The sequence below is a fragment of the Myotis myotis genome, unplaced genomic scaffold, assembly GCF_014108235.1.
Source record: "Myotis myotis isolate mMyoMyo1 unplaced genomic scaffold, mMyoMyo1.p scaffold_m19_p_16, whole genome shotgun sequence".
In the NCBI taxonomy this organism is placed as follows: domain Eukaryota; kingdom Metazoa; phylum Chordata; class Mammalia; order Chiroptera; family Vespertilionidae; genus Myotis; species Myotis myotis.
The window spans coordinates 2,401,422-2,426,249 of NW_023416320.1; the positions used below are offsets into that span (position 1 = coordinate 2,401,422).

A 24,828-nucleotide genomic window follows, 5' to 3' on the forward strand; every position below is an offset into this window, starting at 1 on the left:
CTATGTCCATAGGTAATGCATATAAGATCTTCGGTTAATCTCTTCCCATCCCCGAACCCCCCTTTCCTCTGAGATTTGTCAGCCTGTTCCATGTTTCCATGCCTCTTTATTCATCAGTCTTGTTGTAGTTGAGCCTTGATTAGTGTCACTGGGAGGGATTGGCCTCCAGGCCAGTTGGCTTTGAGGGCCAGCTGTGTGTACAGTGGAAGAGCTGCTATGAAGGAGACACCCTATAGAGCAGGACTTGCTTCAGTGGGGCTTTGGTGCTCACTGAGTCTGCCCTTTGAGTGTGTCACTTATGGATTTGTAGAGTTGTAATCTGGTATGGTCTGAAGCTGTCCACTGGGTCACTGGCTGTGGGGCCTCCCAGGAGGTGCAAAGTCAGCCACTGCCTGGGGCCACCCAGCAGGAGCTACAGAGAGATCTGCAGATGGCTGCTATTTGTATTGAGGTAGGAAGTGCCCAGGCAAGGCCCAGGTAAGAGGCAAGGCAGGCTGGTGCTAGTGTCTGGGCCTTTTATTGATAGGTTTGGGGCACACTGGCTTCAGCTGCTGCTTGTTTAAGAGATTTTAGCAAAGTCTGAAGCCTGAGCCAGAACAGGCCATTCATATGGAAAAGCAGTTGCAAACAGTTTGGGTGGGGCTGCAAATTGGATGGGGTGGGGTTATGGCTGTCAAGTCAGTTCTGCAATGGGGGAGGTCCCAGCATAGGAACAGTGACCCCTTCGAGCATCCCTGTCTTGGAGAAAACCACCCTGAGTTCCTGTCCTGATGCCAGTCAGTCCATTTCCTCCCTGTATGTCCCTGGGTTCCCCCAAAGCCACTGCCCAGTGCTGGAGCTCAGAGGAATTGGAACCATAAGTTCATGTGTGGGCCCTTTAAGAAGGACACCTGGGACTCCAGCAGCCTCCATGTCACTCAGCCACAATTCCCACTGGTTTTTACAGCCCGAAGTTATGGGGACTTATCTTCCTAGCTTTGAAAGTCTGGGCTGAGGGATTGGGTTGTGGCTAGGACCTCCTGCTTCTCATGGGAGGCCTTGGAAATATCCTTCCTGATTAAATAAATGCCACACATGGGTGTTGGACCAGCCTGTTCCGCGCCTTCGCCCCTCCTACCAGTCTCAATGTGCTTTCTTCCTTCTCTAGTTGTAGGACATCCATTTAGCCAGATTTCAGGTGGTTCCGAATGATAGTTCTGTATTTTCGCTGTAATTTTGATGTGGTTGTGGGAGGAAGTGAGTGCTGGCGCTTACCAGTGCCACCATCTTGGTTCTCTCTACTGTGTCTCTTTTTGTGTTTCTCCACAGAGCTGACTAACAGGGCTTTTCTCATAGATGACATTCAGTGTGGATGAGTGGATAATGTATAATTTTATAATAGCTTTTTTTCTGAGTTTAAAAAATGTTTTATTTCTATTTCTCTTTCAGACACTGGGAAACATTTCTGTTCTAATTTTTTGCCTCATTAAAGCATTGGTATTTTTATAATTTATTATTAAATTACTAAACATCAGTCTGTTTTAGGTTCAGTGCATAATTAAACCAAAAGGTAGTTCTTGCTAATCTAATTTTACACGCATCTCTTCCTTGATTAGATTACAAGCTTTTTTGAGCACATGGGCATAAGTAGAGCACGTTGCATGTAGAGGACTCTGATAACAACTTAATTGTATTATAGGAGTGTCTACTATTTCCTTGTGTTCTTTATCCAAGCAAGCAAATGGCAGTTTGGGTCATAATGCAGCTACTCTAAATGGCTGTGCTACAGCATTGGCTTTTAAATGCTCCTTTGTTAGAATGGTAGTTTACAATACTTTGTTAGAGCGGATGGAAAGAGGGTAGTTAATTGCTTCAGACACAGGTAGCTTTGCAAATTGTAAGTATAATCTTCATACCTGCTGATTAGCATGTATCAAGCATCCCTTCCTACTGAACTCCTAATAAAGCAGATTCACTGTATTTTCTGTGACTGTGTTTTGGCACACTGGCAGCCTTAGATTCCAGATAGGAATGGATGGAGCCATTTTTGAAAGCCCAAGAAATGGTCCCTGGCAAAGGTAGAAAGAATTCTCTGGTTATAGGATTGATTTGTTAGATCAAGTGACATTGTTTATTTCCAATGAAAAAGTTAGTTACATAGCTGTGAAATTCAGCAAGATGGAAAGAAAATGCCTCATTTAATAATTTGCATAGCTGAATTTGAAAGGTAGCCCAAATCTAAGCTAAAAATGGGGTAGGTGTTCTGCATAAAGCTGTTATGCTCTGCCAGATTGGCAGTTATCCCTGGATGCTGCGGGATTACTGGAACGCGCATTATATCACATTTACTCTGTGTTATTCTGCCCTAATGAGGTGGATTGGAGATCATGTTGGCTTTGATTCTGGGTGCCCTTGCTCTACTCCTGGAGTGCAGCCTTGCAGTCATTTGCAGATGACTTCTGTATGCCTTGATTTTGAAGATTCACAGACTTCGCATTGGCTTGCAAATTTATCAATTGATTATTTCAAAGGAATGCCTTAAAATGTTAGATCTCAGTATTTGCCAGTGAGCCTGCGGCAACTGGTTTCCCCACCCTTTGTTAGTGTTTGAGGAGAAGTGTGACAGGTCATAAAAAGCTCAGAAAGTTTTACTATCTACAGAGATTTTTTTAAACCTAATATTAAAAGTAAATTATTTTTAGTTACTGACCATCATTCTGAAGATGACAGGTTTTTTTCCTTAATATTTGCTTTGAGATAACTTAGGGATTACTTTTTTAAAGAAAACAACTACAAAATTGTGTCTTCAAATTCATTTCCAATTAGATATGCTTGTGTACAGCTATTCGTGGTTAAAATTACATTATTCTATGGGTCCTCATTGGTCTCAGGACAATGAGCCTTAAATCCCAGCATGCCTTTCTTGTTGCATGTAGCACATTCTGACTCTGACATTCACTCCTCTGGTTAAAACTTCGTTCACTGAATGAATGTGCCTTTATTTGCTGTGCATATTCAGGAAAAAAAAAATTAAGTTTGAATATCAATCTGAGCTTAATTACTTTTTTTTTACAATTGTGCTGTTTCAGATCATCTCTGCCACAGTTTCCCCAGCCTGGTTAATTATAGGTGGACATATGATTCGTGTTTTGACATGGCCTTTTTAAAAAAAACTGTAGTATATTCTAAACCTCCCAGTAACTGAATATTTGTTGCTATCTTTGCTTTGGCTTTCAACATAGTTGGTGAAAACAGTCCACTGATTTTCAAATAGTAATGTGCATTGAAGTTACTTGGAGGGCTTATTCGTTAAAGCACAGATTGCTGGGCCCTGCAGGAGTTTCTGCTTCCACCGTAGGTCTGGGGCAGGCTTGCGACTGCATTTCTTCCCCATGAGTTCCCAAGTGCTGCAGATGCTGCTGCCCCGGCTCCAGGCTTCCATAAGCAGGGAGCTCATCCTGCCATTTGTCCCTGTTCGGTGTTATGTCCAGTTAGTGACTGAAGAAACAATACAGAAAACCCCCAACTTGAAATATGCAGTAATCCAGAAGTTTGATTTTAAAAAGGTTTGTTGGAAGCCTGAGACCCACTTCTCTGCCAGATGAAGTATCACTTTAATGGTCTAGTGCACAAAAAACCTATTTGAATATATTTGCAAAGAAAAGCAGAAGAAAAAAAACATTGTTGCAATAGGAGTAATTGAAACAGAAAAACAATTTACTCTTGGAGGGAAAAATAAAGGGTGTGTGTGTATTTAAATCTTGAGAACTGATGCTTCAGGAAAAGCAAACGGGTGAGAAGCCAGGTAGAGACCTAGGAGGTTCCCTGGGTCCTGGATGCCTGTGAAATTCCAGATATTTTTAGAGTTTTTCTGGCAATGGTTCTAATGTTTAATTTTATTTCCAGATGTGAGGATTTTCTTCTTGATGCAAGTGTCTTGATGAGACCACTTTTAATGTTTAAATTCGAGGGAAGCAGAGAGAGGAGGGAGCTTTCTGTTAGGACACTTGGGGCCATCGAAGGTGGGAAGAGATCAGGGAGGTGGTGAGGGTGTTCCTCAGGTGGAATGGTCTGAATTCTGAGTGTGGTGGAGGAGATGGGGAGAGGCAGCGGGGGGCGGGAGGGGGGGGGGGCAAAATGAGGAAAAGAAAGGCCACAGCTAAGCTTGGAGCTCTGCAGAGATGTTTTATTAACTTTGTCTTTTACCCCAAACAAGAATCTTCTTAATGCAGAAGAATGGGTGATTGATGCCCTTGCGATCAAATGGGTTCCTATAAATGCAAGTTCACTGGTTCTAAACGGGGATAAAGGAAGATGAAAGGCTGTGAAATCTGCCACAATTAGCTCTGGAACGTTTACAGAATGTCTGCATATATTGCCATAAATTAGGGAAAGAATGCCACTTCTGCCTTTTCCTTGGATTCCCAACTTTGTCTCAAAATAGCTTTCAGCTTGACTCGTGCCTCATTTATGTGAATCACAGTAACTGTTCTTTTTCAACAGATTCTATGAAGTTATCTTTTTAAAATGTAATAATAATTCCTGTGTACCTTAATATAAATTTGAGTCTTGGTTAAAGACCAATGTAAACATAGGAAAGGGTTTTGTAAGTCCTGCTTTAGACCAAGTTCAGTTCATGTAAACATCCTACACTCAGCTGTAATACATGGATTGGCTGGGAGGTGGATGTTTACTTCAGCTGTCTTGGAATGTCAGCCATTAACACGCAGGACTTGGCAAGAAGAGTATACAGGGGCGTGGTTTTTTAATGTAATTACTGTACATTTAAGCTACTGTCCTATCTTTTCATTTGTGTTTTTCTGTCTCTAACAGGACACATAAGACTTTGCATATTCAAACAAAAGATTGTCCTTATTTGGTGGTTGGGTCGTATTTGTAGGCATCTCTGTGTGCTTTAGCAAGTGTGGGCTTTGACATCATACTTCTGTAGCCATCTGGGCTCTGTCCCCGAATTTGCTAAGTGATTTGGAGGAGGAAAAGGAACTTGTTTTCACACCTCGGTGCTTTTCTCATTTGCTAAATAGGTACAGCACCCACTTCGCCAGATTGTGGTAGGATTGACCTATATGATGCAGGTAAAGTGGCTCATTAGTCAGTGCCATCACATTACGTGCTCAGTAAAAGCCAGTTGTTACTAATGCTGACTACAGTGTTCAATAAATCACTGCTGGCACATTTCAAGCAGACAACTTGGTTTTATTTTAGCAATAAAGATGATGTCAACTTTCTGATTTAATGGAAATGGTTTGCACTTTGGATACCACCGTAATTTAGTGGTAAAGAGTTTTGAAGCCCAGCTTGAACTCATATTCTGGTTCTGCCATTTATTAGCTACCAGTATGTTACTGTGGGGAATTGATTAACCTCCCCATGCCTCAGTTTCCCCAATCTGCCAAAATGGTATAACATTACCAACTTAATAGGATTGTTATAAAATTAAATGAGTTAATACCAGTAGTATGTTAGAATAGTTCCTGGTACATACTAAAGTCTTGATAAGTGGTAGCTGCTGCTATTTTAAAAACATGTTTGTCATATGTTATTTTTCCCCCAGGATCTAGTTGTGTCATACATTGCTAAATTTAAAGAGAATACGTGATAATTAATTCTAAATATGTATTGTTTTGGCGTAAATGGTACTTTCATATTTTGTGCTTTTATTAAAAATACTTAAAATTATTTTTCGTTAGCTTTGTTTTTCAGTTCCATGAAATCAGCTTTACTTTTCATTTTTTTTAGTAACACATCCACATTCTGTATAAGTAAGAAACAAAACCACCACCACAAAACCAAAATTACTTAACAAATGCACGTCATTCTGGCTGCGTGGGAGGGGCTGTACCCTTGGCTCAGTCCAGAGTTAGGATCCACATTTGATGCTCCTCCTGGGGAAGACGCTTCATGTTAGGAGACATTCACAACTAACAAGCAGTGTGAGCTGAAGGCGTGGAGACCTGTTCTCGAAAGGTGAGTGCTAGCGTTCTCATTACGTGGTACTTGTTCACTGAGCTAGTTTTTCAGTATTTTCTTTATTAAATGGGGGCTGTTCTGTTATTTTTTCAGATGTAAAACATATCTCAGTGAGTTTCACATAGTCATTTGAAACTTGTCAAGTGCTTACATTACTTTCTAATTTATAATACTTCAAGGAAAATATCACAGTGCATTAGGGAAGCACCATATAATCTAAACGTAGTTTTATGAAATGTATTTTTCAAATTAAGCCTATTTGGGAATCCCTATCAACTTACCTTTGAACCTCAGTGAATTTTCTTTTCTATTCTCCAATATAAAAAAATGCTTGTGTGTTGTGTGCTTTAGGCTGTCAAATGGCCTGTAAGTTAAATTCCTAATTCAAGTGTTTTTTAATTCATTGCTCTTTTTTCTTTTGCTAAATGGTCATGTGTTTATATCTTTATAGTATATACTTTTCTGATTATATTATGGGGTCTTTGATTATGTGGGTTATCAGCTTTGTCTCACTTTGTCACTTAGAAAAGTCTCTACATTAAATAAGTGAAAATTGGAGTATTTATCTTATTTTAATGAATACAATTCTAAGTTATACTGAGCTAACCCCCACCTTTATAAGAAAATACATATCTTGATTTCTTTAAAAACTGTACATATATCAGAAATGTAATAGAAATTTATTTTCTGATGAACATGTGCTTATCAGTTTTAAATGTTACAGAATTTAGGTAAATGTTAAAATGTCCCCATTTCTGTCAATTGCCATTTGTTATTTATTGGTTGATAGAGAACAATATAAAGTTGGATTTCTTGGATAATACTTGGATATGTTCTGAAATGAAACAGTTTTCTGTCCTTTGAAGATTTAATATCTCTTCCTTATCATAATTTTGTAAGCCTTTGGCATAAATTATCTAACTTCTCCCTGTTTTATTATATCTTTCTCATTTCATTGATTCCCAGTAGTCGAATATTATGGTTCCAAACAAATGTTGCCTACAGACTTCAGTAATTAAAAATGTCAGTTAAAATGGGGGATCTGTGATATATGAGAACTTACCTTTTAGTTCTATTTATTTTAGTTTTTTAAAAAAGTGATTCTAGCCCTCACTGGTTTGGCTCAGTGGATAGAACGTCAGCCTGTGGACTCAAGGGTCCCCCGATTCCGGTCGGGGGCATGTACCTTGGTTGCGGGCACATCCCCGGTGGGGAGTGTGCAGGAGGCAGCTGGTCGATGTTTCTCTCATCGATGTTTCTAACTCTCTATCCCTCTCCCTTCCTCTCTGTAAGAAAATCAATAAAAATATATATTTTTTTAAAAAAAGTGATTCTACTTTTTGATAAAGGTCAAAGTGTTATTCAGTGCAAAATAATATGCAAAGTTACAGTAAGTAACTATATGATCTCTTTTTATTGTTAATGGCTTAATATTTAGGTTTTTAAAAACTAGAACTATGCTAGTACCAAATTCTGGATGAAAATGAAAGATTTTTCATTTGTTTTTGTTTCTTTAACTTTTATTTTTATTTTTTTAAATATATTTTATTGATTTTTTACAGAGAGGAAGGGAGAGGGATAGAGAGTTAGAAACATCGATGAGAGAGAAACATCGATCAGCTGCCTCCTGCACACCCCCCACTGGGGATATGCCCGAAACCAAGGTACATGCCCTTGGCCGGAATCAAACCTGGGACCTTTCAGTCCGCAGGCCGACGCTCTATCCACTGAGCCAAACCAGTTAGGGCTGTTTTTTTATTTGTTTTTGTTGTTGTTGTTGTTGTTGTTTGTTTGTTTTTTAAATATGTTTTATTGATTTTCTACAGAGAGGAAGGGAGAGGGATAGAGAGTCAGAAACATCGATGAGAGAGAAACATCAATCAGCTGCCTTCTGCACACCCTACTGGGGATGTGCCCGCAACCAAGGTACATGCCCCTGACCAGAATCGAACCTGGGACCCTTGAGTCTGCAGGCCGACGCTCTATCCACTGAGCCAAACTGGTCAGGGCCAGGGCTGTTTTTTTAACTTTTAAATCTTCACAGAGCTACCAGTCAGTACATTATGAAACCAATAGCAGTTTCACATTTAGCATTTTTATATGTATATAAATTAGGATTACTTTTTTTATTAGCCTTAACTTCCTTGAATTTAATGGAAAAGAACCAGTCCCAAAGGTGTTTTTATAATTTAATACACATTATTCCTGTGAGGCTGAGTACAACATAAAACCGTTCCATGAATCCAAATCTTAGCACAGAACCTGTTCTGCTGCTTGACTGTCTTGGGACTAACCAGAAGCAATTAGAACTGGTTTAAAAGAGCTGGCCTTTCCTGACTTAATTCAGAGTGGTTCTTTAAAGATTCTTCAGCTGTTTGTCCTAGTGTTCAGTATTTGTCCTACTGTATAAAAATATTTAAAAGGGTTTGGGCTGTTTGTTTTGGTTTTTTAAAACTAGTTTGAGAAAGTTTCTTTGCTACTTGTTCTCCATGCAAATTTATAATAGCTCAAATTCCCCCAAAGGAAGGATTTTTGTAAGGTTAAAAGTATCAAAGGAAAAAAAAAAGTATCAAAGGTCTCTAAAGGTATACAGTTGCCTTAATTTTGACATAAGTTTTCCTTATCCTATAGGTTATATGTGAAAATTTTGTTTGGGGCATCCTGTTTATATTTATCAATCACTTGCTTAAAACAATCTTCTGTGTATAGTAAGTAGCATAAAAAGATTTTATGTTAACAGAATGCTGAGCTACTTCTGAGTAAAGGTATGAGTATGAATGAGAAGTACAGTTTGGGGACTGGGTATTTGACAAGTCCTTATTTTCAGATAACTTTCTAAAGTTTGATTACTAATCTATTTAGAGTAAAATGTGCAGGTGCCCCTTTTCTGTTCCGATTCAGGTGCCACAGCCCTCCTTTCTGTAACACTGTACCTGTGATACTCCTGCATTCTCCTCTGTGCTTATACACACATGTACCTGGCTGGTAGGGTGGTGGTGTTAATATCACCATGAGGTTATACTATATACTAGAGACCCAGTGCACGAATTCGTGCACAGGTGGTGTCTGGCTGGCCCTCCCCGATTGGGGCTGATCAGGGCCAGGCTGGCCAGGGGGAGGGGCCGCGGGCGGTTGGCTGCCCGGCCCCGCCCCCAATTGGGGTGGGGGGGTGATTAGGGGAGGGACCGCGGGCGGTTTGGGGGGCTGATTGGGGCCTCCATCAGGCCAGTTGGCCACTGCAGTGCGCGTCATAGTGACCAGTTGTTCGGGTCATTCTGGTCGTTTCTTTATTCCGGTTGCTTTGCTTTTATATATAGGTAGATAGATCTTGTACTTTTTCAAGCATTTGGAGAACTCATATTTAGGTATCAAATCTTCCCATTCCTTATATAAATGTACCATAATGTACTTCTTTCCTTATTGTAGACCCATAGGTTGCTCTAATCTTTCACTGTTATAGGCAGTCCTGCAAAATACAAATATTTTGGTGCATAGGTGTGACTATTTCTACAAGACAGTTTATAAAGGCATAATTGCTGGGTCAAGGAACATGTCTATTTAAAATATGGATAGCCCTGGCCAGTGTGGCTCAGTTGGTTGGGCATCGTTCAGTGCACTGAGAGGTTGCCGGGTGGATTCTGGTCAGAACACATGCCCTGGCTGTAGACTTGGAGTGCAGGAAGCAGCCAATCAATGTTTCCCTCTCACATGTTTCTCTCTCTCAAAATCAATAAGAAAACAATATTTTAAAAAATAAATAAAACGTACATAGGTACTGCTGAATTAATCTCCAAAGAGTCTGTGCCAGTTTCTACTCTGATTAACAGTGCAAGAGCACGTTTCTTTTAGGGAGGCCTTTGCCCTTGCTCCAGGTGAATGAGAAGTACAGTTTTTCAGTTTTTGCTCATCTGAACGCTACAAAGTAGCGTATCTTTTGTATTTGCATTCCCTTGTCTAAAGGTGAAGTTAGCAAGTTTTCATATAGTTGTTGGCTTCTTTCATTGTTATCTCTTTTTGTTGTTGTTAATCCTCACCCGAGGGTATTTTTCCCATTGGTTTTTAGAGAGAGTGGAAGGGAGGGATATAAGGGTAGAGAGACATCAATTGGTTGCCACCGCATGCGCCCCGACTAGAGCCAGGGATCAAACCTGCAACCCAGATACGTTTACATGCCCTTGTCTGAGAATCGAACCTGCGACCCTTCGATGCGTGGGCCAATGCTCTGACCACTGAACCACACCGGCCAGAGCCATTGTTATCTTCCTGATTGCATGTAACCCTGCGGCAGCTCCTTGGGGTGAATGTTTGCAGTATATTTTGCAGTTGAGGAATCTGGGACTCAGAGAAGTTGGGTTGCGTTTTCTCCCAGAGCAGTCACAGTGGTGGAGATCCCTGACTTTGGAGGCAGTGCCCTGGACCCTTCAAGGGCTCATGCCCAGGATGTGGGTCTGGCCATTGGTGAAGATTAAACATTAACACGTGGAAGAAGTCCACTCTTATATGTAGCCAATCTGGAATGGAACATCCATAACTTTTTAATGTGTGTGATTCTGATTTTCAGTATCTTTTCAGAACCAGGGTATGCTTTGCTTCCAAGTAAATGTTTACTTTTGTCCCTGTCTTATTGATAAGTTTGTTGATATTTTTTGGCTCCTGTCACTTTTCATATTGTTAAGTGTTTTAGAATCAATAGGATTTATAATTGGGTCTTCACTTTAAGATGGGAAGTAAAACACTGATACTAAGAGAAGTGCATTTTATTCTCTCACCTGTGTGTGAAATCGGAACCAGAACAAGAGATTATAGTTGCACAAAGTTACTTGCACTGGGATCCTAGTCAGGATTCATAGTGGTCCACCTTGAACTTTTAAAGTAAAGTATGTTTTTAAACTGCATGTACAATAAGTATGATAGTGTTACCCTGGGGAAGCCATTCAAACTCTTTTCATATAAAGCATTCAAACCTCAGCTTCGAACTGAACAAACAAGATAAACAGTTTGCACTGTTTGCTTATGTATAACAATAGTTGACCATATCTCCAGCAGGCAGACAGGCCACCAAGGGCCGACGTCAGAGAAACTAATCAGAGTGCTCAGAACACGTGACATGGCCAGCCAGACAGGGCATGTAACCAGGGCCGGAGAGGTGGCACCCTGGGCCAGAGCACAGGTCTTTCCTAAAGCGTCAGACACCCTGGGACCACAGCGCATGCCTTGCCTTCACTTCCCTCCGTAGTTGGTCCAGTGTGGGCAGCAGTGTTCATAGACGTCGGCAAACCTGTTTGACTTGTTTCTGTCTCCCGTAGCCTTGCTGTGCAACCCTGTTATTTCTGGCAGATACCTTGTTTTAAACACAGGCCGAGCTGCTGAATTGTGTGTCCCGTGCCACACGCAGTCAGTGCTTCACCCTCTGTGAGTCCACATGTGATTTGCGGTCGCTCTCAGTGCCTTGGAGTGTTGGAAGGAGTTAAGGGAGAAGCAGGAAGAGGATAATAGTTTCAGGACATGGTGATCATACAACAGACAGGCCCTTGAGAGAAGAAAGGATATAGCTCTGTCTTTTTATGTGACCTCTGGCTAATTCCTGAAGCACGCTGGCCTCATACTCCTTGTCCTTAAATGAGAACATTGTAGTCTTAAAATAGTTCCAGAGACATAGAACCATGAACAGACTGATGAATTTCAGAGGAAAGGGAGGTGGAGGAGGAGGGATTAACCGGGTTACTTATATGCATAGCCTATGGACACAGACAATACTGTGGCAAAGGCTTGAGAGGGGCAGGTGTAAAGGGGGGAGGTCCGTACGGGGGGGGGGGGGGGCAAAGAGGACATCTGTAATACTTTCAACAATAAAGATAAAAAAATTTAAGTCCCATTCCCTCTGTGACTCTACCCAGTGCTCTAGCTATCGTGGGCTCGTGTTTATGTGTATGGCAGTAGAGCCAGTTTAGCGGTGAGTTCAGGTTAACCCACCAAGGCCCATCTGGGAAATGGGCTTCCTAGCTCCTAAATTGTCGTGCGGATTGGATTAGATAGCCCAGCTAACACTACCTGGCCCCTGCTGAGCACTGGGGAAACCCCCTTCCTCAAGCTGATGTCATCAGGTCTTCATAGTGTGCGATAGTGTTGTTCTGACCAGGCCAATATTCTTAGCTTAGCTCCCCAGTGGGCATGACCTGGCACACTGCAGGGTGGTGCACCCTCATGAGGTAGGGGTGGGGCGAGAGGGCAGGCACGCCCAGGAGAAAGAGCTGAGGGTGCACCACAGTCTTGCTCTCACATGTTCACGCTTAACCTGAAAACCACGGTGAGCACCTGGACGTGCCGGCCCAGCAGGCGCCAAGCGGAGCTCAGGCTCCTCCTCTTAGGCCTCTACTGAGGGGAGTTTACTGTGTGCCCCAGGCACCGAAGACAACCTCAGAAATGTCAGAAGAACTAAGCGCGAAGCAGCCTTAGCTGCACACAGGAGGAGTTTAGTGTTGTGCTTTGAATCCAGCTACATTTGCAGATAACAGTGAGGACAGTTCACCACTACGCTGTCTCCATCGGTTACACAGGTTGCAGTTCAGATCAGGAGAAAATATGTGTAATAAAACACTTTGACAAAATGTTCCCTTCTCTTTGTATGGAATAACAGAAAAACAACAGCAGTTTGTTGCTTATGATAAAATACAGGGTGTGGCAAAAGTAGGTTTATAGTTGTTCGTATGAAAAAGCTAGAGTTTCTGGTAAAATTCAGTCCAGGGCCCTTGAACTGAAAATAGCTGTGATACATGTGTAGTGAAGGGTTGCCTAGAGATCGGCCTGTTCCAGTCCTGTACATTCCAAAGATAAGGCTGGCGCTTGACCGGCTCCGGAGAGAGAACCTCTAAACCCGGCCCTCCTGCCCCCTGTGAGCGCCTTTGTCCACTGGGGTCTTGCGCAACCCCAGATGGTTGTGCTGGCAGCGAGCTGTGGTGGGGGCCTCGCACCACGCAGGAGTAGTTCATCTTTGGAGGAGCTAGAACAGCCGTGGGCAAACTACGGCCCGTCGGCCGGATCCGGCCCGTTTGAAATGAATAAAACTAAAAAAAAAAAAGACCGTACCCTTTTATGTAATGATGTTTACTTTGAATTTATATTAGTTCACACAAACACTCCATCCATGCTTTTGTTCCGGCCCTCCGGTCCAGTTTCAGAACCCATTGTGGCCCTCGAGTCAAAAAGTTTGCCCACCCCTGAGCTAGAAGCTGAATGAGGTCAGCCATGTGGTGTTCCATGCCCATGAGACTGACCCCCGATAAAACCCTGGACCTGGTGTCTTAGGCGAGTTTCCCTGGCTGACGGTGTTCCACGTGTGCTGCCCAGTCGTCTCGGGAAGAAGGGACTGCTGTCCAGGCCGTTCCAGGATGGAGGGAAGCTGGCGTCTGGTCTCCTGGGCGCTCCCCTCTGCCTGTCACATTTGCGGGTTTTAAACTGTGTGTTTTTCTATAATAAATTGTAACCATTTTTCTGAGTCCTGTGAGTCACTGAATCGGAGGGTGGTCTTCGGGACCCAAACACATGTTTAACCCTTTGAGTGCCAACCAGTATCCTAGGAACTATGCTAAAATTGCCAAGGCATTCTGAGTTAAGGTTTTTAATTTTTTTCCCACATAAAGAGTGAACTACTAGCATTTAATAGTGACACTGCAGGAGGAGCGCGATAGCGCTCCTGGCACTTTTGGCAAAAGACAGGAGCGCGATCGCACTCCCCGGCACTCTAGGGGTTAAATGGTTATATTTAAAAGTGTGCAATAGAGACCCATAGGTGTCCTGCGAAGCCCAGATTATTTGCTATCTGGCTCTTTACAGAAAAAGTTTGCCAACTAATGCAAAAATGTAGCAGATAAATCACCTTTATAATTTCATACATTGAAATCATAGCAGTTAAAATGGATCCGTATCCATATAAATAAATCTCAAACTGTTTTAAGTGCAAAAAGTATGTGACTTAAGCTGTTGCGTGTAAATGCATGTGTGAAACATAAAAAAAGATCCCATCAAGAGGATATTCCCATACCTCAGGAGAGTGGTGAATTGGGGTTGGGGGTGTGGGTGGAGGGGGAAGATGGAATGGATGGTAAGACTATTTGTCACACTGTCATTCTCAAAAAGAGAGTTTTGGGTAGGGGGAGGAAATCAGACCTTGTAAAATAAATGAAAATGCGCTTTTATTTTACTAATGTTTTTCATTTATTTCCTTAAATCAGCCAGCTCAGAATTATAAAATGATTGTGCTAAAGGCCTCAGCTGCTTCAAACTCATCGTGTTCTGAGCTCAGAAACTGGCCTTGGTTGGTGAACTGCCCAAGGCCGTGCGGGTCCTGGGTATTGAGAGAGGCCCCGCTAGGCAGTATGTTAGTGCCGGCAGGTCCGCTCTCCCCAGCTGTGGAAACTCAGAAGCTGATTCTGGAAACGAACCATGGCTGTGCTTAAACCTGTCAAGTTACCTTTCAGTTTTGTGAATCTATAAATTGAAGGCCATGGAGAGATTGGGTTAGTCAGAAAGGAAGGGAAACGTCCTGAGATTTGATACAGCGATCTGTTTACACACAGAAAAGCAATGCTTCTCAGGGTTAGTGCCCATGGTGCTGGGCTGCTCGCTTCCCTCTGGGTGTGCGAGGGAAGCAATACACTGAATTTATATTCAGGAAGATCATCCGCTCTTTGTAGCAGACAGAGAGACCATACCAAGTTTAATTTCCACTCATATCTAGGAGATGTGAAAGGTGTTGAAATGTAAGTACTATTGGGGTCTTAAGTAATTAAAGTGATTTTTTAAATGATTTGTAAACAATTAGAGTAAAAGTGGCACTACTTTAACCACACTGAATTCATAGTTCTAGTATATAAATGTAATGACACCTTTCCTACCTACATTCCGGGAGTCACTGGTAGGGTAAAATGAGATAATAAACTTTTCAAAAAAGGTCTTTATAAATGTTAAAATACTATGTAAATGAGTTTTATTTAAAGTATTACTATCACTCGCCCAACTGTGATGACACTCATGTGGGCTAAATAGAATTATGAAGGGAAAATATCACGTACTCCGGTTTCCTGAGGCCAAAGGTGAGTTGTGCCAGCTGTGAAGAAAGAGAGGCATGCCATCCATCAGTTTTTCATTGTGGTCCGCGTCAGGTTGAAGGCGAGCTGAGAAGAATAAGACAGTTCCTGCCCCACCCCTTTCAATTCACCATTTATTGACTAGCTACCATGTGTTAGGTAAAGGGAAGCAGAGTACGTAATATGTTAACTGTGTTCCCATTGCCTGACAGGGTGTTATCCTTGTTACTCAATGGAAGTCGGTTATTCAACCGGTCAGTTAAAGAACTAAAAACCTAGTAGGTCCAGAGCTAGCATTGGAGCCTGCTATTTCTAGCTTCACAACAGATGCTTCACAAAACAACTGACAATACAAGAGAGCCAGGATCTGAGAGTTAAAAGTGTAAAGAGAAATAATGTAGGAGATGAGTGAAGGAAGGCACGAGTGTGGGCTGGCCTCGGGAGGAGAGGCGCGGACATAGGCAGGACTTGCAGGAGGCCCGGTGGAGAGCTGGGATTTGGAAGGTGAGGACGAGGGAGTGTTGGCAAGGGGGAAGGCTAACGATGGCTCCCTGCCTTGCTCGTCAGTGTGTGTCTTGGAGAGAACACTCACTAGCTGGGCTGCTTCAGTCGCTGGTCCAGGACGGGTGAGGAGTGGGGGAGTACCTGGGAATGATGGGAACTCGAGAACAAGGCCAACAAGTCAGGATAAAGCCTATGATATAAAATCAAAACACCACATCAGAGAACTGTTAAATGTGCGGATAGCAACTGAGTTTTTAAATCCTTTTTGAAGTAGGTGTTAAAGTGCAGTGAGGGGTCGGTGTTTGGAAACCCTAGGACAAGGTTCGGCAGACCTGTTCTGCCTTGTCGCTTCACACAGTTCACTGATTATGTGCATTTGTGTGAATATATTGAGCCTCGGTAACCACAGTTGTCCTGCCTTTAGGGTGGTGGGTATAAAGTAATCGATACAAAAAGACTTTGAAAAAGATAAAGGTTGGTGTAAGTCAGTGGTTCTCAACCTTCCTAATGCCGAGACCCTTTAATACAGTTCCTCATGTGGTGACCCCCAACCATAAAATTATTTTCGTTGCTACTTCATAACTGTAATTTTGCTACTGTTACGAATCGTCATGTAAATATCTGATATGCAGGATGTATTTTCATTGTTACAAATTGAACATAATTAAAGCATAGTGATTAATCACAAAAACAATATGTAATTATATATGTTTTCCGATGGTCTTAGGTGACCCCTGTGAAAGGGTCATTCGACCCCCAAAGGGGTCGCGACCCACAAGTTGAGAACCGCTGGTGTAAGTTGTGACAAGTGCCATTTCAAGGCAGCACAGACACCGTTACTAAGGCAAAGATTGTACTAGGGAGTTCATCATGACACGCTCTAATACCGCTTTAAAGGCTTCCCCCCAACTTTAAAGGCTTATAAAACAGGTATTTATGTATTTTATTTCTATTGGCAATGATTTTTAAAGAGAACTAAATCATGTCCTTGTAGCCAGACTTTCCTAATAACCGTGGTAACTGGAGTCAGGGGAGCCTCATTTGTACGTCAGTCACCGTGTGTGTTGTAACTTGAATGTTCATGTTTTTACTAACAAGGTAAATAAAAGTGTGGATTTCCCTACCTGCCCATTCTCTGCTGGTCACCGTGTCAGGAGGGCACGGCCCTACCAGATCAGTTTGCCCCTCACCTCAGGGCGTCCCACATTGCAGCATTGGCTTGCACAGCAGCGCTTGCAACATTTAACCCACGTTTCCCCGGCCGGTTTTGTCAGATTTGTTCCTTGTGGTTAGGATTGTTAAAGCAATGCCCAGGTTTTTCATGGCCTAGACCAGTGATCAGCAAACTGCAGTTCGCGAGCCACATGCGGCTCTTTGGCCCCTTGAGTGTGGCTCTTCCACAAAATACCAACTTCTGTGCATGGGCCACGAAGTTTCAATCACACTGTACATGCGCACCCGCACGTGGTATTTTGTGAAAGAGCCACACTCAAGGGGCCAAAGAGCCACATGTGGCTCGCAAGCCACAGTTTGCTGACCACTGGCCTAGACTGTTGAGACGCACTGTCCTGCAGGGAATGAGGCAACAACAGCAGTCTATCACTCAATCTGAGGATGAGGCACTAACTCCTCCACTTAGTCACTTCATCATCTACAGTGGAACTTACTCTTTAAAAAGAAATCTTTTACTAAAGCCCAATGTGCAGGGCACACCTGAGCAGCCTCCCTGCTCAGCCGCGTCCCCAGCTTTGTCTGGTGGTGTGTGATGCACCGTCTGAAGGCCAATCTGTCCATTCCTAACAGATTATCTCCAGAAAGTGCTGTTGGCAGTCCTGTGCCTTTGCCATCCTTCTATTAGGGAAGCTGCTCCTGGCCTTTGATTTCGACGGCATTGCATTGTGCTCTTTTCCTGTAAATCTCCCCTCATGCCCTGGTCGGGCCTCCGGGTCGTTCCTTTCATTCCTCTGTCATAGCAGTCGCTACGTCACAGCAGTTCATTTACGTGGCCAGCGCTCCCGCTGCAGTTGTGTTCCTTCTGCGGGCAGCGCATCCTCTTTAATGTCCTTCCTCCAGAGCGAGGCACAGAGTTGATAGTAAAAATGACGTGTGATGGCTGGACGGACGGACAACAGAAAGATGGACAGAAAGGAGTAACCTTCCACTGGGCCAGGTGAATCGGTGTCACCAAGAAGGCGAATGGAAGGAATTGACCAAGAGGAGAGCTCTGGTCCTGTGGCCGCTGGTTGGGAGTGTGCCTTCAGTTCAGAGGGACTTGATGCCGTTTCCCAGAACGCAGCGAGCCCTAGGGAGCAGCCCGGCCTGAGTCCTACGCCTTCTCCCGTATCTGGTGCGCGTATTTATAGCGAATGCTGGTGGCTTTCACTTGTTAAACAGCAAAGAAAAATGGTTCCATGAAGGCCCCCCCCCCATAAAGACTAATGGACATGGTTTTAATAATTAATTTTTAAAAGGCTTACAAATGACAGCTCAGCTGAGAAGCTGTAGAAGCACGTAAGCTGAAATTTCAGCTAAAGGGTGCTGCTCTTCAGATTGTTCTTCTGGAGTCAAATAGGGGTCATTTAAAGACAGGAAGGAAGAAGGCCAAGGATGCTTTGTTTGCTTGTGTGTTTCCCCTTTAATAGCAAACCACATCCTTAAGGTTTTTATGCACTTAAGTGCTTCAAAATGGGGAGTCAGTAAGACGGAGTGGAATGAATTGGAAGCCATGTGACGTCATTCACATTTTATTGTATAACACAGTTTTCAAAATCACTCCGAATTTTAGCTTCTGTTTCCTTATACCCTAATTAGCATACAAACTCTCCAAGATAATTATCACAGAGCGAAAAGTTCTATGGAGGTTTTTACTTGAATTTTCTCTTCCATGTGTAATTCCATGCATGGGTTTCGATGCTTCTTAATCAGTGGCTAACAAAGTTATAGTCATAAATGCAGGGGTTCCTCTCTGTGAGGAGAGAATGGAACTTGCACTTCCTGAGCAGCCACCATGCCCACACACCATTAGGCCCTTTTTCATGAGCCTCGCAGGAAACCTTCACAATTACCCTAAAGGGCTATTCCTGTTAGCTGCGGACACAGGCTTGGGGAGGCCGGGCGATTTCCCTGCCCAGTAGCACGTGTCTCAGGCAGTGGTTACTCCAGGTCCATCTGACTGAAGTCTCGATTTTCCACTTTTTTCCTATGTTCCTGTGACTATGCAGTAAGACGCCTTGTTATCGGCGGTAAATGTAAGAGGCAAAGAGAAGTGCCCTAGCATGTGAGTTTCCACCCCCTGGCTCCTTCATTCTCGCTCCTCTGGAGAAGGTGAACAAACCTGGCTGGTGGGGCTGCCCCCGGCCCCGGCACTGTTCTCTCCAGTGCCCCAATCGATGTTACAAAAAGATAATTTGAATAGTAATGTACGAGTTTACAGCATCTCATTGCATCCTCATTTACAAAGGAGAGAAATAAAAAACCAGACAGGTTTGTGACTTACGTCGCATGGCTCATTCACAGCGGAGGAATGTTAACTAAATCCAGAATCCCTGCTCTCCGCTGCGTCCTCCGTGAGAACATGTGCGGTGCTGTGAGGATGAAATGATGTCACTCTCCCGGGCTTCCTCTGTGAGTTCGCTTATCTTAAAAAAGCTCGTCCTGCCAAGGCCTGGAATCGATGGGGCCCTTGCTCACAGGCCTCCATATCCTGTGGTCAGCATCTGGGTGGGCAGACACCACCCCTCGTTGGAAAACAGAACATTCCACAGATGGGTGTAGGGGACGCATGCCAGTGGTCAGCCACCATTTCTTCCAAGCGGCGTGAGGGTGGTCCTCGCAGAGTGTAGAGGGCCTAGAATGCCGCCCTCCGCCATCACACACTTCCGGTCCTTTTCTTCCTGTGGCTCCTCACGTAACTGCTGCAAAAGCCCATCGGCTCCAAAGACCCAGCTCCTCAGAAGCTGTGGGAACAGCAGGGAACGGCGGCAGCTGTACTGTCTCACCTCCGTCCGCGTGAAGAAAACGGCTAGGGGAGGAGAGGTGGCCCAAACCATTTGCCCAATGCAAACAAGGTAAAGGGCAGGATGGGAACTGCGCGGACTTTGCAAGTCGGTTGGTGTTAATGGTGAGGGAAGTGGAACTAGCGCCCTTTTGAAGTCTTGTGGCAGGCTCGGTTATCCCGCCAGCCACCTCCAGGAGTGCCGTGCAGGTCAGAATGCAGAGCGACAGGGAGACACCCCACCCACAGCCCTGGAGACTGCCGAGACTCGGGCCCAGGTTTATCCTTATTTTTTACTTTTGTTAAATATTTTTTCCATTGTCTTAGAGTGGAAGGGAGGGGGAGAGACACATGGATTGGCTGCCCCCACATGCTCCTGGCCCCAGGCAAGGGGTTGGCTGAGCCTGCGTTGGTCTTGGGTTTCAGCCTCCAGAGCGGGGAGAAGGGCATTTCTGTTGATGAGCAGTCGGTGGTGGTTTGTTACAGCGGCCTGAATGGACGAAGACGCCCGTATCCCTTGCACATGCCTTGTTGTGAGCCTTAATCAGAGTTGCAGGTTTAAGATGTATGTTTCTTGCCTGGCCGGGGGTTGAGTGTCGACCTATAAACCACAAGGTCACAGTTTGATGCCCAGTCAAGGCACATGCCTGGGTTGCAGGTTCGATCCCCAGTGTGGGGTATGCAGGAGGCAGCTGATCCATGATTCTCCCTCATCATTGATGTTTCTATCTTTCCCTTCATGTCTCTCTAAAAAAAAAATTGTTTAAATGTTTAAATAATAAACTAAAAAAGTACGTTTCTCACCCTGGCCAGGTAGCTTAGTTGGTTAGAGTGTCATCCTAATATGCCAGTGTTGCAGGTTCATCCCCAGGTAGGGCACATACAAGAAGCAACCAAGGAAGCTAAGTGGAACAGCAAATCTCTCCCTCCCCCTCCCCCTCTCTTTCTCTCTCTCTCTCTTTCTATCTCTCTCTTTCTCATTTTTTCTCCCTCTGTCCTCTCTGTAAAATCAATAAATAAAAATTTTAAATGCATGTTTCTCATGCTGAGTTATTAGCCTCTGAGGGTTATTCATTAAGCATTCTCATTTTCCCCCAGGCCTGTGCAAAACAGGGGCTTTGTAAATGTTCTTTGATGACTGTGTGAATGACTCAGTGAGAAAGAACTATTTGAAAATAGAAAGAAAAAAAAGGGGCTAAGTTTTAAGTCACCCTCGAAGGAAAATTTAGGAAGCACTTTTGTGTAAACAAGCGCCAAGGTCTGGACACAGGCAGGGACAGGGTCACCCCCTCCAGTGTGCAGGTGGCATTACTTATTCACAAGCGTAAGGTTAAGCAGTAGCTACAGTACCGCAGCCGCCACGTTCAGGAATAGTTGCCACCTCCCAGCGCCACCTGAAATGGGGTTCATGTATCTTTCATGTGCTCTGTACACAGCGGCACATGAGCCGCTAGCGACACTCGATGGGTAATCAGATGTTTCTAAAAACTCCTTTTCTTGATTCCACGCTGTACTCAGGCCTAGCAGCCAGTGAATTAAACACACACACACACAAACACACACACCCCAAAGTTGTAAGTGCTTTGGTGGTGGTGAGGTAAGGAGAGTTTTAGAGTCTAAGTGGAATAACTTCTAATCTTCATCAAAGTACAGGCCTGAGACAGACCTGGGTCTCCATCCAGTCTTTCCTGCTTATGTCTTACGATGTGGGGCACGTTCCATAACCTGGCTGAGCCTCGTTTCCCTCATTTATGAAGGGGGATTAACATTGGTCTCCAGCGAACCCATGTTTCACCATGGGCTCTCAGGGCAAATCAAAAACAAGCAAACACAGACCTGGTTTCATGGTGTCCGCTGATTTCCTTGTGTGACTGTCCCCGCCCTGGCCGATTGCAAGCTGCCAGCTCGACGTCCTGGGCCGTGGGACCCCCTGAGGTAGCTTCACCATGGAGCAGAATGCGGCGGCCTCCAGGCCTCGCTCCTGGTAAAGCGGCGAAGTCATTAGGGAGGTGAGTCAGGAGCATGTATGTTGTTTTTAGTGTATGTGCATATGTAAGGTACTGTATGTGATATACTAACATGTAATTCAGCTTTTAGTGGTGGCTGAATGGAGAAACCAGCTCACCAAATTCCTGAAACTTAACAGTGGTCCCTCCTGAGCTGCCCAGACGGGTGTCCAGTGCCCCATCCCCAGCTCCTGGGTGTCACAGCACAGATGTGTGGCTGGGTGGGACCAGCACGAGTCCAGGTTCTCCAGAACGGCTGTGCGGGCTCGCCTTCCCACCAGCAGAGCTGAGGGTTCACATTACTATTCCCCCGCGCGTGCGCCCCCCCCCCCCCCCCCCCCCCCCCACACACACAGCGCATCTCCCAGTGGGAGTAAAACCCGGTGGGCGCTGCAGTGCTGTTGGTATCGGATGCAGCAGCTGGGCGTCCATCCTGGAACATGGACTGGTCTTGTGAGCATAGTGCTTAGTGATTCAAAGTAAAAGCAGGCCCGGCCGGCATGGCCCAGTGATTGAGCGTCAACCTATGAACCAGGAGGTCACGGTTCAATTCCAGGGTCAGGGCACATGCCCAGGTTGTGGACTCGAGGCGTGGAAGAGGCAGACGATCAATGCTTCTCTCATCGCGGATGTTTCTCTCTCCCTTCCTCTCTGAAATCAGTAAAAATATTTTTTTAAAAAGTAAAAGCAGGGTGGGATTGAGAGCGCCATCCATTCATCGAAATGCATACAGAACAACAGGCTTTCTTTCCCGAACATAAAAGTAAGAAAATGCACCTCAGGTCTATTGGAGTGGCTGCCACGGAGGGTAGGGGTTTGCCCTGTCCGCAGTATCTACTGAGCGTTCAGTGGGACGGTATATCCCGGTTTCTGACACGGTCCTGGCCACCTGGCCTCCCCCCTCACTCTGGCCCGCAGAGGCTATGCTGATCTTAGCCACAGCCAAGGTTGCATTCTTACTGCCTTAATGACCTGTGCAAGATTGCATGTTCAATAGTTTCTCTTCCAGAAAAAGAAAGGCATGGGTCGTGTGTTGACTGTAGTCGCATAGTTAAGCAATATCTGCAATATGGGAGCCACCTAGAGCAGTGATGGCGAACCTATGACAGTGTCAGAGGTGACACGCGAACTCATTTTTTTTTGAGTTGATTTTTCTGTGTTAAATGGTGTTTAAATATATAAAATATCAAAAATATGTCTCTGTTTTAGTATGGTTGCCAATATCAAAAAATTTCTATGTGACACGGCACCAGAGTTAAGTTAGGGTTTTTCAAAATGCTGACACGCCGAGCTCAAAAGGTTCGCCATCACTGCCCTAGAGCAACCTTCACAGCAGGGCCAGTTAGTGTGAGCAGTGTTCGCTTCCACAAGCAATTTCAACTCCGTCTTAAGTGCATTCCCACTTCACCTTCACAGAAGAGATTTGGAGGAGCCGAATGTTTTGCCCCAGATGAGAGCGCTAGCAAGGACAAGGGCAGCCGCTGCCCGGCAAATACCCAGTTACCTGGTTCCCTGCCCAGGAAAAGGAAGGTCCATGCAGACCTCTCAGGGTCCAGGACCCCAGAGCCACGTATCCACATCTTGATTGCGCTCCCGTGCGTTCCTCTGAGGCCGGAAGCAAATACTGTACTAAGGATTGACTTAAAGTGTGAGTTTGGAGCTGGCAGGGGCCTGGAGAGTTTAGAACAGCCCTTGCCTTGAGTCACATGATTAGAAGAACGCGGCTCGGAACACAAGCTTTCTAACGTGCCCCAGGTCCCATGAAGTTTTCCTCGTATCCCCGACGGGAAGCCTGGTATCCAACGCGGAGTTACGCCAGGTGTGGCCTAATGGAAGCAGATACCCGGACACCCCCGGAACCTACGGCCACTCGCTAGCTGTGAAGCTTGGACACGCCGCTGGGCACTCGGGCTGCTGTATGGCTCCTGCGGCTGCTGCAAACATCACTAATCACACTTCTACTCATTCACTCAACACATTGATGGTGGCAACTTGTCTGTGCCAGGCACGGGCAGGCACGGGATGTAGGAGGGAGTATTTCAAGATCCTACCCGTGTGGAGCCTGCATGCTGGTAAACTTACATTCAAGTAGCTAAATACAGAGGCTGGCGAAAGTAGGTTTACGTTTGCACTACAAATAAATAATTCAAGACAATAAGAATATAAGAAGAAACTGTTTCATGCACTCACTGCTAAAGCCTACATGTGTCCACCCCTGTAAATGTGTCAGTAAATCTAATCAGTGAGCCCTGGGATTCAGGGCACCATATCATTGAAAAACAATAGGGTGTTTTTTCATAAACATAAAAATAAGAAAATGCAGCCCTAGCCGGTTTGGCTCAGTGGATAGAACACTGCCCTGAAGACTAAGGGGTCCCAGGTTCGATTCTGGTCAAGAGCACATGCCAGGGCTGCGGCTCAATCCCCAGTAGGGGGTGTGCCGGAGGCAGCCAGTCAGTGATTCTCATCATTGATGTTTCTCTCTCCCCTCCTCTCTGAAATCAATAAAAATATATTTTTAAAAAAAGACTCCTGTTCTCCCACCTTCCCAGCACCCACACCGCAGGTGATGACGCAGTGGACGTGTGCAGGAACACGGCTGGGCCGCCGCCCTAATAAATCATGGAGCAGGAACAGGTGATGAGCAGCCGTTCGTCGCCATGGGACCTCACCTCCCAGCCCACCCACCCAGCACCCAGCACAGAACAAGCGGCAGGTGCGGTTCCCATGCCCCGGGTGGCGACCGCTGACTAAGGAGAAGGACAGAGCAGCCAGAGTGGCGCAGGACTGGGCGATGCCCAGCTGATACGCGGATTAGGTTCCGCTCTCCCCGTCCCTACTGCGGGCGGATGGGGCAGCTGGGAAATGGCTCTGTCCCGGCCATCGCTGCTGCTTATCCCCAGCCCTGGACACACCGTGTACTGTCACACCTTCGCCCGCGCTGTGCCCTCTGAGGGCGTGCCCCGCCCCCGGGCAAGCACCCCTTTGCTCTGCAGGACCTGGCTCGGGTTTCGGCTCCTCTGAGCTGTTGCCCCAATTCTGGGGTGGGTTCAGCAGCGCCTCCTGTGCCCGCCTGGCCCCACGCCCGCCCCTCTTGGATGCGCTTACCACACTGCCCGGCAGTTATGTCTTCACACGATGGATCGATGGATCGTCCCCTCCTCCCGGAAAACCAGCTCCACAGGGACGAAGCCCAGCTCCCTGCAGTCCGGCACCTGACGGTGGCTCCCGAATGTTCACGGGATGCCATGGCTGCTGAGTGTCCGTG

At 45.1% G+C, this 24,828-nt stretch overlaps 1 long non-coding RNA gene across 1 annotated transcript in view; it reads left to right on the plus strand.

The window, feature by feature from the left end:
* Nucleotides 1-7,087, plus strand: part of LOC118670576 — a 31,087-nt gene extending 24,000 nt beyond the window's left edge. Inside the window, exon 3 of the long non-coding RNA XR_004972383.1 lies at nt 5,740-7,087. This is a non-coding gene — a long non-coding RNA (uncharacterized LOC118670576). The remainder of the gene's footprint in view (nt 1-5,739) is intronic.
* Nucleotides 7,088-24,828: the final 17,741 nt, after the last annotated feature.